This window comes from Eptatretus burgeri, chromosome 4 (assembly GCF_056783735.1).
Source record: "Eptatretus burgeri isolate ZD-2024b chromosome 4, Ebu_testis_v1, whole genome shotgun sequence".
Classification (NCBI taxonomy): Eukaryota; Metazoa; Chordata; class Myxini; order Myxiniformes; family Myxinidae; genus Eptatretus; species Eptatretus burgeri.
Window position 1 is genome coordinate 56,219,060 of NC_140964.1, and position 13,269 is coordinate 56,232,328.

The 13,269-nt window shown below is 48.6% G+C and overlaps 1 long non-coding RNA gene across 1 annotated transcript in view; it reads right to left on the minus strand.

The window, feature by feature from the left end:
- Positions 1-457: 457 nt before the first annotated feature.
- The window catches only part of LOC147028096 (uncharacterized), a 144,638-nt gene continuing 131,826 nt past the window's right edge, over positions 458-13,269 (minus strand). The window contains exon 3 of the long non-coding RNA XR_015056916.1: positions 458-529. This is a non-coding gene — a long non-coding RNA (uncharacterized LOC147028096). The remainder of the gene's footprint in view (positions 530-13,269) is intronic.

The window sequence follows — 13,269 nt, forward strand, 5'->3', positions numbered from 1 at the left end:
GACAAAAATTTACAAAGGACAATGATCAGATATAATAATAATAATAATAATAATAATAATAATAATAATAATAATGAGTTAAATTAAAGCCCAAGTCGAGGCACCTCTACACAGAATAAATACAGACAAGGGAAAAATGAAACAAAGAAAAATCCCTCCTTTGTCCCGGCACTTAGCTGTGTGTCAGAGATGGTCTTTAGGGAGCTTTGAATCGAGGTTCTTCGTAGACGCGCCCAAAAAAACATGGCGCCAAGTTGTTCTCTCTCAGCGGGACCATTCGTACGTCAGGCAATTTGTGAGTAGTATTCAACACCAAGGCTCAGAGACCACCGTGCAGGTTCATTTCACGAGCGAATATCCCGACCGTTCCTCTCTTGCACCCGGTCTGTTCACAACGATGGCCCACACGACGAGATGATTTCTTAGTCCCCGTGATCAGGCCACAAGGCACGCTCTCCTTCCCTCCTCAGAGATGTACATAGTTCACGGCTCAGCCAAACTGTCAATGGCTAGCGTCTTGATCAGCACACTGCAAATTCACACAGCACGAACATGAGAATCGTGTAGCAAAGTGAGATCGTCCGTGCCCTTTGACTAATGTGGCCTCTTTGGTCCTATATTATCTGCTGCCTCCCACGCCTTCTTCCTTTTCATGCATCTCACGTCACACCCATCAATCCTCCTCCTCTGGGGGTGGCCTGCTTGCACGAAACCCAGGAAAGCAGGGATTCTGTCAGGTTGTTGTTGTTTTAGGGATGTGTTCCCCACCTTTATTGCCGATCTTGGAACAGAAAACGTAGGGAAAGTTCACAGGGGGGCGATCACATACTGAGGCAATTCATCCTAAACCCTACCTAATTAACACAGCACCACCCCCCATGTGGTGACAAGTCACACTTAAGCTCACAGTTTCTCGACTTAATTACATTGAGATGTCTCCTACATGTCCATGGGCCAAACAACTATTCAATCCTAACTTTCTTATTAAATTCCTCCATCTACCCCCACAACTGTAACAATATGTATTTGCTATCTTCTAAGAAACTACACACACTATTTCGATGAAACTTGACCACAACCTTTATCACCTGTGATGTACAAAAGTTGGTTCACGGCATTTAAAAAAAACATCCAAAGATTTACTTTCTTGTCCATTACACATTCTGCAGGTTATCCATGCCTACCAGTCGTTCCCTGGTTATCTTATCCAGTCACAACCTGGTGAGTACCCAGGGGTATTGCCCCTATGTTTTTTTTTTTGTTTTAGCATAGAGCAATATATAATGTGTTGAGTTTTTTTTGATGTTCCTTTCTCAATTAGCCGAAGTACCGGATGTGTAAATTGTGTAAATTTATATCAATTATTGATAAAATTTATAGAAAAATGGCCCCAAAATATAACTGGCCTTTGATGTTGGTTTCCTCATTAGCTTTAGTACTGCCGTGTCCAGGGGGTTTGCCCCTACCTCGACGGATAGCCGAACAAGCTGAACCAAACGCTACTCCAATCTTACGTCACACCCATCAATCATCCACTCCGGGGGGGGGGGCGGGGTGTAGTTTGCTAGTTGTCCTCCACCCTGCTTGGATGTGGAGCTTGGTTGTTGTTTTAAGGACGTGATCCCTTTTTTATCGCCACAGGGGGCATTCACGTACTGGGAGAAATTATCCTTCAACACTACCTAATTAACACAGCACCACCATCCGTGTGGTGACACGTTACACTTAAGCTTACAGTTTCCCTACTTAATTTACATCAAGATGTCTCCTACACATCCACGGACCAAACTACTCTTTACAATCCTATCTTTCTGATGAAATTCCTCCATCTAACCCAAAAACATAACAGTACCATATCTGTAAATTATGCACTGTATATGTGTATATGTTATTAACTAGCAAATACAACCCATAGCTTTTCTGATGGAGGATATTAAAGAGAGGGGTTGAGAGAGAGTAGGGAGGCAAGGGAGAGAAAGTAAGAGAGTAGAGAATGAGGGGAAAGAGAGGACACAGGAGGGAGGGGAAGCAAGGAAGGGGGGGGGAGGTGGGGAGAGCTATGCCTCACCAAACGTTTGGAGGGAGGGATGCAAGGAGGGGGAGAGAGAGAGTGTGTATGGGAAAAACAAAAGAAGAGAGAAAGGTGAGGGGTGGAGGTGGGGTTAGTAGAGAGAATGATATGTTATGCTTAATGACCAAACACACACACAAAAACAAACTCATGTCAGAACAGCTGTACACATGACACAACAGACTTTATAATGTAATCCACTGGTACATCTGCAAAAACTTTGATCTCACAGTTCAAGAAAATTTGTGGGAACATGAACCAAAAGTAATCATTGAAAACATGAAAGTACTTACCGCTCATGTATGACCTGATCCCATCGAGCATGAACATCGAAAACCAAGTGTTGCAACCAGTTATCACACTTAGTTACAAAAAAAAGATAAGAAGGCATTGCTTATTGAGGTGTTAATACGAGTGATTTTGGACTAACAATGCAGAAATAAGGAAAATGACCAAACACCAAGACCTCAAGAATGAAGTGAAAAGATCCTGGAAGCTGAAGAATGCCAAAGTTGTACCAGTGATAGGTAGACATACAGGAATGATGACAAAGAATATCACAGAGATATTCGCATAGGGGCAATACCCCTGGACAACAGGCAACAACAGCATTGCAGGCAAGATTGCAGGCAACAACAGCAACTCCCACATACACACACACACACACACACACACACACACACACACACACACACACACACACACACACACACACACACACACACACACACACACACACACACACACACACACACACAACCACATATGTTTTTGGGGGTTTTTTTCGATTTTTTTCTCCAGACAAGACAACTGTACACCCGGAAACGCCCGTCCAATGTCTGAATTGGACAAGTCAACACTTTTTTGGGGGAGTCGGAACTACTGATACTTTCAAATCTGGAGCTTACATTTGTAATAATCTTTAGTTTAAGAGATTCTCTTGGTTATTCATATGCGCAAATGAAATAAAGCCAAAAACGCTGGCATTTATAAGCATTGCAATATACCCAGCGATTCATAGCTATGATAAACAAGCATTCGATAATATGAGTGAGGAAAGTGAAAAAAAGCTTTCTCGTGTAAGTAATCGTTGCAGCCTGCTCCCAAGTCAAAGCATAGTGAGCAGGCCAATAAAAATGGCGGCTGCAGACCCCAGTGAGTTAACCCAGGAAACGCCTTAAGACCCCAGACAGCGAGGTGACTGATGATCTTATGATGAAGGATATAATTAAATAAGGCCGTTAATTACATTTATCTTCAAAAGGGGTGTTTTAATTAACCCAAACACCAAATTTTTACTCTTGAACTTCGTTGGAGTTAAGGAGTTTCAGGATGCTAGGTTTTATAGTTTTGGAGTTATGAAGGAGACACACTCACGCACGCACGCACGCACGCACGCACGCACGCACGCACGCACGCACACACACACACACACATTGCCTTTTATTAGTATGGACAAAAATAGAAAAGGGCCCCCAAAATAAAATTCCCTCAGGCCCGAAGTAAGTTTAATCTGCCCCTGACTCTCCTATAATGTGTGAACCTGCGTAATTGCCAGTACCCATTTTGGGAAACTCTACATACAGCATCTAACTCAAGATATCCAAATGTCATGCATGTCTATCTATGCCCAAGGGTTTCACATGGGTGCTTGCCTACTATGGTCGTATAGTATAGTTTGTATAGGATAGGATAACATAGTTTAGTCTGGTATAGTATAGTAAAGCCAATATATGTATTTAGTTATGGACAGACTTATCTCGCACATTTCACTCCAAAAGCAGAGAAGTTGTTTGAGGCATCACCTATTGTGAGTAGACAGAACATCCCTACTGACAGACGGCGTGTTCACCCATTGATGCAACTATATATATATATATATATATATATATATATATATATATATATATATATATATATATATATATATATATATATAAATATAAAACATATATACAAAATAAATATAAATATATATATTGTTGTGGTTGACCAAATTCGCAAACCACCATTCAGGTCCCTTAGGTGAGATATCTCGGTAAGTATATGTGTAGTTAGGCCCAAACCCGTTGTCTAGAGGGAATAAATGTCATTCATGAGGGCTGCGACTCTTCAGGATAGCCGTTTTTCTTTTACTATCTTTATTTTGGACCAACCGCCATTATTACCACCACCAACCACGTCTCAACAGCCATCACAACAACAACCACCAACCACAACGCCGCTTCACCACAACCGCCACGACCTTTACCGTCACAACTCGCCACCATCGCATCACCGTCATCTCGCGCCACTCGTGGGCACCAATGCTGGACTCGTGTAGAGCGCGCACCGAGCAGCGTGTTCAAAAGCATCGCGGACTTTCCGCAGAAAAACGGATCAAAAACGACTCACGCCCACTTTTGTTCCGTTCAATCGGTGAGCGAGGGGCGATTTGGCCCCGCCTCCAGGGCGTTGGAGGGCGGTCGCTATATGCAAATTCATGGATCAAAAAGCATTCACGCCCACTTTTCCTCGGGCCAATGGGGAGCCAGCAAGAGAGGTGAAAGGTCGGAGGCAGAGGGTCAAAGATGAAGGAGCGAGGCCACGGGGGATATAAGGGGCCGCGTTCGTCAGTCGAGGCAGTTCAGTTCGCAGGAGGAAGAGTTGAGTTGGAAGCGGAGGAAGAGTTGAATTGAAGTGGCAGTTCGCAGTTGGGAGTTCGCGGAGTCGGAGTGAAGAGGACGGAGCTGTGGAGAGGCGGCGGCGGCGAAGGCGGTTGAGGGGGTGCTCGCGTCGGATTCGAGGAACTGCGGAGGGAAAGGCCGGCGGCGCGACCGAGGTCGTGGTGGAGACGCTCGTCGCGGGACCCAAAATTTTTGTGAAATCCTCCTTTCCCCGAGCATCAGCAACCCCTTCCTGTTTCCCCCTGCGCTGAGATAGTGCGACAAAAGGGGGCCCCCTTCCCACCCCCTACCAGACACTGTCCGCGAGGCCCGCGGAGTTGAGGCACCACCGCCACTTCGCGTCTCATCATCAGACGGGTAGGCCCGACACGGTCTCAGCCCCAGGCCCGCCTACCCCCTCATCCTGGAGGGTGGTTCTCTTTTCTTTTGCTTTGGGAATATGTGTTGTCGGCGCCGTCTGTGAAGTAAAATTGTACAAGTGTTGCCGAGTGCCCGGTAGTCCGATAGATCTGCATTGTTGCATTTGCTTTTTGTCTTCTTCTTTTACATGTGCTTTTGGTGGAATTGTATATGTGTGCTTTCCGTTCATCGCGAAATAAATGTGCTTATTGTTGAACTGTTTTCCCGCTTCGCTTCGTCATTTCTTTCATTGAATCCCCATCTTGCTTCACGTAAAGGGTTGGTCGTGGGCTAAGACGCCCGATAATTAATCGAACCGTCGAGGCCGACGAATAACACCGCTCGGTTATCCCGATAGTACGGAACGGGTCGCTTAAGTGGCCCGTGTCCGAAGTCGACCTGCGGCGAGGTGCGATCGCCCGGTCTACCCTCCGTGTGGGTACTTAGGTAGGTCGAATTTGGCGAGCAACCCTATCCCACGCGGGGGCCGATTGGCTCGATCGCGGTGAGACCGAAAGGTCCACCCGTGACTGGTTCCCGGCGTTAGTCCGAGAGGGTCACGACTGGATTGTCCGTCCGGTGGGCGACGTGCCGCGATTCGAGTTACGTGGCCGTTCGCACGCCGGCGGGCGCGAATCCGCAACACTGGTGTCAGGTCGTGCGATATAAACCCATCGCCCTCCTCGCGGCACTGGTATTGGAGAACGGGAAAACGGGCTCTCCTGTCTCCAATTAAATTCACGGGAATCGGTCCAGGGGTGAGAGAAGCGACCCCCGATTCCCTCCAAATTACGAGCGAGCTAAATTAACCCTTTAAGAGAAGCAAGATGGCGTCTCAAGGCGAGCGGGAGCCGGGGGTATTAGGTATGTGTCGTCATGTAGGATCCATGGCCCAGGTCGGTTCTTTTTATAATTATAACCCCACCACTAACTGTGGTCAGTGGGAGCGGCTTGAGCACGAACTTTGCCGGCAAACGGAGTCACACAATGGCAGCACGGAGCGGGCTGATATTAATGGCACAGCACGAGGCGTGAGCTCCCAGTCACCGGTTCAAGGCACGTGGTCACGGCATGTGCCATGGCAGGCGTGGCAGGATGACTATGCGAGCATTGGCAGGCTTCAGGCACAATTGGGGGATGTCTTGGAAAAGGTGAAGCGTTATGAAGAATATATCGAGGAGGTGCAACGTGGAGTGGACGAGTCACAACGGCACGCAGACGCGCTTCAGAAAAATTACGTGTACGGGGGGACACAGCGATTGGACGATTTACTGGAACGAATTCGGTGGCAAAAACATGACTTCGCCAATAGAGTCGACAAATTACGTGGGAAAAAGAATTTGGTAGTGTTTTATACCCGTCAGTTGGAATATGCGAAGAGCAAACTGAACAAAAGAATAGAGGAACAGCAGATTGGTATCTCCCAGGAAAGGAAACAATGGGAGGAAGAATGGAAAACCGAGCTCGAAAAGAAACAAAAGGAGCACGACTTGGAAGTAAAACAATTAATGGAAAAATTATTGGAGCAAGCAAGGCGGTTCAAAGAACTGGAGGAGAGAGTGAGGGAAATACAGTTGGAGGAGAAAAAATGTGAACACGATAGGGAGTTGGAACAATTGAAGGAAGAGATAAGAACAGGCAATCAGGAAAGAGAAAGCCTAGAATGGAAGATAAAAAGAGGAGAGAGACAGCTCGAGGAAAGGGCGGAGGAATTGCTGGAAAAGTCAGAACAGTTCGAAGAACTGCAGGGAGAATTGAGGGAGGAAGGAGAAAGGAAAACAAAGCTCGAAAAGGAAAAACGCAAACAAGATGGGGAATTGGAACTACTGAAGCGAGAGGTAAGGGCAAGCCAGTTTAAAAGAGAAATCCTGGAAGGGGAGATAAGAATGGGAAAGGAATGGCAGAAAAAACTAAATGAATACAGTAAAAAAAGGGACGAATTGAGGAGGGAAGCGGTGGAAAGAAGAGATGAAATGAGTGAAGAAGCACGCAAATTGAGAAAGGAATTGGAAACAAAAACTTCTGAGATACTGAAACACGAAAACAAAGAAAGAGGATTACAAGACGAACTGAGGATGTTAAAAGAGGAAAGGAAGAGAACAGAGAATGAAACGTTAAGGAACCACACTGAGCAGATTGAACAATTAGAAGCCAAAGCAAAGTCGGAGTGTGCGGAGATGAGAAAGGAATTGGAAAAGAAAGCTTCTGATTTACAGAAACACCAAAACAAAGAGAGGGAATTGCAAAACGAGTTGAGGATGGTGAGAGAAGAAAGAACGACAGCAGAGAATGAAACGTTAAGGAACCACACTGAGCAGATTGAACAATTAGAAGCCAAAGCAAAGTCGGAGTGTGCGGAGATGAGAAAGGAATTGGAAAAGAAAGTTTCTGAGTTACAGAAACACCAAAACAAAGAGAGGGAATTACAAAACGAGTTGAGGATGGTGAGAGAAGAAAGAACGACAACAGAGAATGAAACGTTAAGGAACCACACTGTACAGATCGAACAGCTGGAAGCGAAGGCCAGATTAAAGAGTGAGGAACAAGAAAGAATACTGAAAGAACAAGGAATGAGACAGGAGAAGGAAATCAGCCAACTGAAGGAAACCACGAGATTGCAGAATGAGATGCAAAAAAGAGTAATGATGGAAGAACGAATCAGACAGGAGAAGGAAGTCAGCCAACTGAAAGAAATAACGAGATTGCAGAATGAGGAACAAGGAAGACAGTGGAATAGGATATACAAAGAACAAGGAATGAGACAGGAGAAAGAAATCCGTCAATTGAAGGAAACGATGAGATTGCAGAACGAGGGACAAGAGAGACAGTGGAATAAAAAACTGAAAGAGTATGAATTTGAAACTGAACGACAAAAGAAAAAAAATAGGTTGGAATACGAGGAGAAGTTGAAGGAGCAAGGAATGAAGCAGGAAGGAGAAATCAGGAGATTGAAGGACACAAGGAGATTGGAGAGGGAAGAACGAGAGGAACAATGGAAGAGAAAACAAAAAGAATATGAATCTGAGGTTGACCAATTGAAAGAAAAGCTGAGGCTGGAGTACGAGGAGATATACAAAGAACAGCGAATGAAACACAAAATGGAGATGAACCAAATGAAGAAAACCATGAAACTGGATAAGGAAAGACAGGAGAGGAAACGAGGAAGAGTAATGAGACAGCAGCAAATGAAACACAAAAAGGAGATTAACCAAATGAAGAAAACCATGAAACTGGATAAGGAAAGACAGGAGAGGAAACGAGGAAGAGTAATGAGACAGCAGCAAATGAAACACAAAAAGGAGATTAACCAAATTAAGCAAACCATGAAACTGGAGAAGGAAGGACAGGAGAGGAAACAAGGAAGAGTAGTGAGAGAACAGCGAATGAAACACAGAAAGGAAATGAGCCAATTGAAAGAAACAATGAGATTGGAAAACAAAGAGCAGGAGGAACAGTGGGAGAGAAAACAACAACTATATGAGTGTGAAATTGAACAACTAAAACGGAGAGCGAGATTGGAGTCAACGGAGATTGAGGAGCTCCGGAGGGAGAACGAACAGCTAATGGGGCTCAGAGAGAAAGAACGATTCAGATGGGAAGGAAAAAGGAACCAGGAAGAGACAGAAATAAGGAACAAGGAGAGAAAATGTACAGAGACACGGGAGATAGAGGGTGAATTGGACAAGGTTAGTGACGCACACACACACACACACACACACACACACACACACACACACACACACACACAGAGGTAGTGGAGGACCATGAGGGGGAGCTGGCGGACTGGGTGGAGGCCCAGTGCGAGCAGCTGGATGACCTCCTCCAGGAACGAGGGGAGCGAGTATGCCCCCTTGAGGCGAGTCACGACCAGGTGAGTTCGGTCGTGCTTTGCGAGGTTGAGGGGACGGGTGCTGTGGACAGGTGCACGGAGAGCTTGGGGGGTATAGAGGCCCCGGAGACCCTTGTGGGGACACGAATCCCCAGTGTGGTTGTCCCTGTGTGTGTGGTGCAAGGTGTGAGTGCGTCCCCGTGTGTGGAAGCGACCCCGTGTGTGAGTGGTGTGGTGGCGATGGTGCCGGAGTGCGTGCTTCCCAGCACGCCGGGTGTGGATGGGGCACCGGGTGTGGATGGGGCACCGTGTGTGAGTGAGGCCGTGTGTGTGGATGAAACGGCCAGTTTGGATGAGGCACCGCGGATGAGTGCCCCCGCGTGTGTGAGTGAGGCACCGCGGATGAGTGCCCCCGCGTGTGTGAGTGAGGCACCGCGGATGAGTGCCCCCGCGTGTGTGAGTGAGGCACCGCGGGTGTGGATGAGGTACCGCGAGTGAATGGAGCACCACGTGTGAGTGGTATGGGTTATGCAAGGGAGACCGTGTGTGTGAGAGAGCGGTATGTGAGGGAGATGTCGGTTGGCATGCGGGAGCACGCAGCCGCGTCTCCCGGTGTGAATGTAATGGAATGGAGTGTGAGCGTCGTAACACGCAGGTGTGCGTGGGTCGAATGGCGACGACGACGACAGAGGAAAGAAAGCCGAGTAGCGGCTGTAGTTGTTTCGGGGACCGTACCGGGTTCATCCAGCAGTGAGCACGAGGTCCGTGCTGTGCAACGCACGAGGCCACCACGTGCTCGCTTGCGAGAGTGAAGTCCCGGTCCGGAAACGCACGCGGTGGATTTGCCGATCCCGCGGACGGACAAAGTTGAGGCAGGATTTCGGATTTGAACCGGACGGGTTCTCCACGCGATCGTGTGTGTGTGTGTATGTGTGTATGTGTGTATGTGTGTATGTGTGTATGTGTGTATGTGTGTATGTATGTATGTGTGTATGTATGTATGTATGTATGTATGTATGTATGTATGTATGTATGTATGTGTATGTGTATGTGTATGTGTATGTGTATGTGTATGTGTATGTGTATGTGTATGTGTATGTGTATGTGTATGTGTATGTGTATGTGTATGTGTATGTGTATGTGTATGTGTGTGTGTGTGTGTGTGTGTGTGTGTGTGTGTGTGTGTGTGTGTGTGTGTGTGTGTGTGTGTGTGTGTGTGTGTGTGTGTGTGTGTGTGTGTGTGTGTGTGTGTGTGTGTGTGTGTGTGTGTGTGTGTGTGTGTGTGTGTGTGAAGCTCCAACGGGCAAAGCACATGTGTTCGCGTGGGGAACCCCTCGAGACGTGGGGCTTGTGTTTTTTTTTCTATATGCGCACGGTGACGTCATGGCTGCACGCGGGGTTGGAATCCGGCAGGTGTATCCCTGCCGGATGGTACCGTCCAAGGAGGGACGAGGAACACGTGCAGCTGCATGACGTCACGGGCAGGTGCAAAGTGCGCGAGTTGCCGCGCTGGTGATGCGCATGAAAAAAAGAAAGGAAAAACAAGCCTCACTTTCGGGTGCACAGGATTCCTGGGAAAGGGGTGGAAGACCCCCTTCCCCGGGGCACAGGATGGAAACTAGTTAGGGGGAAGGGTTAGCTTAGCTAGACCGACTTCATGGGGCAGGGGTAAGTCCTCATGGAGTCCGTGGAATGGATTAGGCAGAGGGATTTAGTGAGCTTTAGGTTGGGAAATAAAATGATTTATTTGGAGACAGTGACAGACCTGTGAGTGTGTAGCGGGGACGTAACTTAGCTACGTAGTGTTAAAAGGAACGTGCTATAGTGTAAGGGACGACGTGGGAGCACGAGTTAGTTAGGGGAAGTAGTTAGGAGGATGGCAGAGTTCAGTGGTGTGTGTGTTGAAGAGTTGTTGGTGAGTGGATTGGAAGCATGTGCTTGGTGAGTGAGTGAGGCCAGCGGGTCTGTGTGTGTGGAGCGAATGGGGAATGCATGGTGCGATGAGTGATTGGGGGGAGGAGTGACTCCCGCCCAAGGGACCCCGGGGTCAGTATAAAGTGAGTTTAGGGGGTTAGTCAAATTTACAAAATGGAGGTCGTTTTGCTGTTGGTGGGAATGTAGGCTCGAAACCCATTTGGAGGGGTGCAGGAGCCCTGTTGACGGGTTGGGAGCGTGGCTGCGAAAGGTGAGTATCGCTGAGTGGGTACCCCGGGCACCAGGCTAGTCGGCCGTGGTAGGCCAAGGGCCCATGGGGGGCCGGGATAGCGTAGTGGGCACGGGTGCGCCTGCTTGGTGCGGGGGCCCGGGGCGCCATTAGCCGCGTGGGCAGTGTTGTGGGCAAGGGTGACCCTCGGAAAGGGGCCTGGGAAGCCAGCCTGCCATGTGTGCGTTTCAGGGGAGGTGCCATGGGGGGCACTCCCCGGTGTTAGGGAGCTGGTAGGCTCGGAGGCAGTGTAGTGCCCGGGGGTGCCATAGCGGGAGATTCGGCAGAGGGTCGTGCCTGCCAAAGGGGGCCACGTGTCCCAGCCATGAGACCGTGTGAGGGCACGGAGAGAAAATTGGGGGGGCGAGGCCCGAAATTGTGAGGACACCAACACAGGCGACGGGAATCTGGGTTGTTAGAACCAATAGTTTAAGCGAGAGGCGCTTGTTGAAAGCCCCGGGGTAGTTTAACGGTTAAATGGTTAGGGTAGATTAGGAAGTGTACCCCTCCGCACCATCCATCCCCTCGCTCTCGTTGTGGGCCGCTGGACCCACTTTGGTTATAGATCGCTGAACTCTGGGGAGGCCATTCTGAGGCTTGAGTTGGGCCTCGACACAGGACGCTAGCTCTCCCTTGTTCCCCTCCGGGAAGGGAACGTAGGGGTTGGGAGTAGGCTAGGTGACAGGATAGGTTAGCCGAACAAGGACAGTAAAGGGGGTTAGGGGACGATTTATAGTGGGGAAGTAAAAAAAAATAAAATAAAATAAAATAAAAAATAAAAAAAATAAGTGGGGGCTAAATTGGTTTTGGACAAATTAAGGGAGTGGGTATGTACAGTGACAGGCAAAGGCGATAGGTTGGGAGGGAGACAGGTAGGTAGGTCCGAGCCCGCCTTCCAAGTGGCCAGCACCACCGCACTCCCTCCACCAACCTCCACTGAACGGCAAAGGCTGGCCAACTTCATCGGCTGGCCGTGTTTTGCTTCAAGGCGGAGGCCGGCCAACTTCATCGGCAGCTGTTGTTTTGCTGCAAGGCCTGTGCCGGCTGGATCGTCTGCAGCTGCTGTGCTGCAAGGCCTGTGCCAGCCACTTCATCTGCTGGCTGTTTTTCTTCAAGGCCTGTGCCGGCCAGTTCATCTGCCGGCTGTGTTTGCCTGCAACGGCCTTCTTCTGCGGGCTGTGTTTGCCTGATCACCTTTGCCATGCCATGCCCACTGCCCCCGTTCACCAGCCCCGTTCAATTTTTGCTTTGCCCCCCCCTGTTCATTTCCATGTGCGCCAGGATCCGCAAGGCAACAGTTTGCAAGCTGCGAGAACTGCCCTGTTGGCAGCTACAACACGGGCCTGCAGTGGCGGCCCGTGCACCGTGTTTGTGTCCATCCATCCATCCGTTGTGCTCATTGCGTGTGCCACTTGAGCTGGCACGGAGACTGCGTTGGTGCAGCCCATGCACCGTTGTGGTTCACTGCGTTCAGTTCAAACCATTCATGCATCCATTCGTTGTGTTCATTGCGTGTGCCACTTGAGCTGGCACGGAGACTGCGTTTGTGCGGCCCATGCACCGTTGTGGTTCACTGCGTTCAGTTCAAAAGGGAAGGCCTTGGACTGCGTGTGAGCATCCGGCCACGTTCCCCGTCACCTGCATTGTTTTGAGCCAGAGACTGCATGCGAGTAGCCTGGCTCCCTGCTAACTGCTTTCTTTTTGCAGAGTTCATTGATCCTGGGCCATGGTTTAGTGTAAAATTTGTAAGTTAAGGTTAAGATGTACTGTAAATATGAGTGCGCCCCCGGCATGTCTGTCCTAGCGCCGGCAATTTTATTTAAGTCGTCCGTGTGAGTGAGTTTGTTTAGGTAGTTACGCAGCCCTTAGGTTATTTATTTTGGGGACACGAATACCATGAATGTCGCACTCAGGGATCCGTAGGTAAAATGTACTAGGGGAAAACTACACATGATGGCACACGAAAATTTGACGACTCGGGACGAGTCTGTAAAAAGGGGAGGGGTAGTGTTGTGGTTGACCAAATTCGCAAACCACCATTCAGGTCCCTTAGGTGAGATATCTCAGTAAGTATATGTGTAGTTAGGCCCAAACCCGTTGT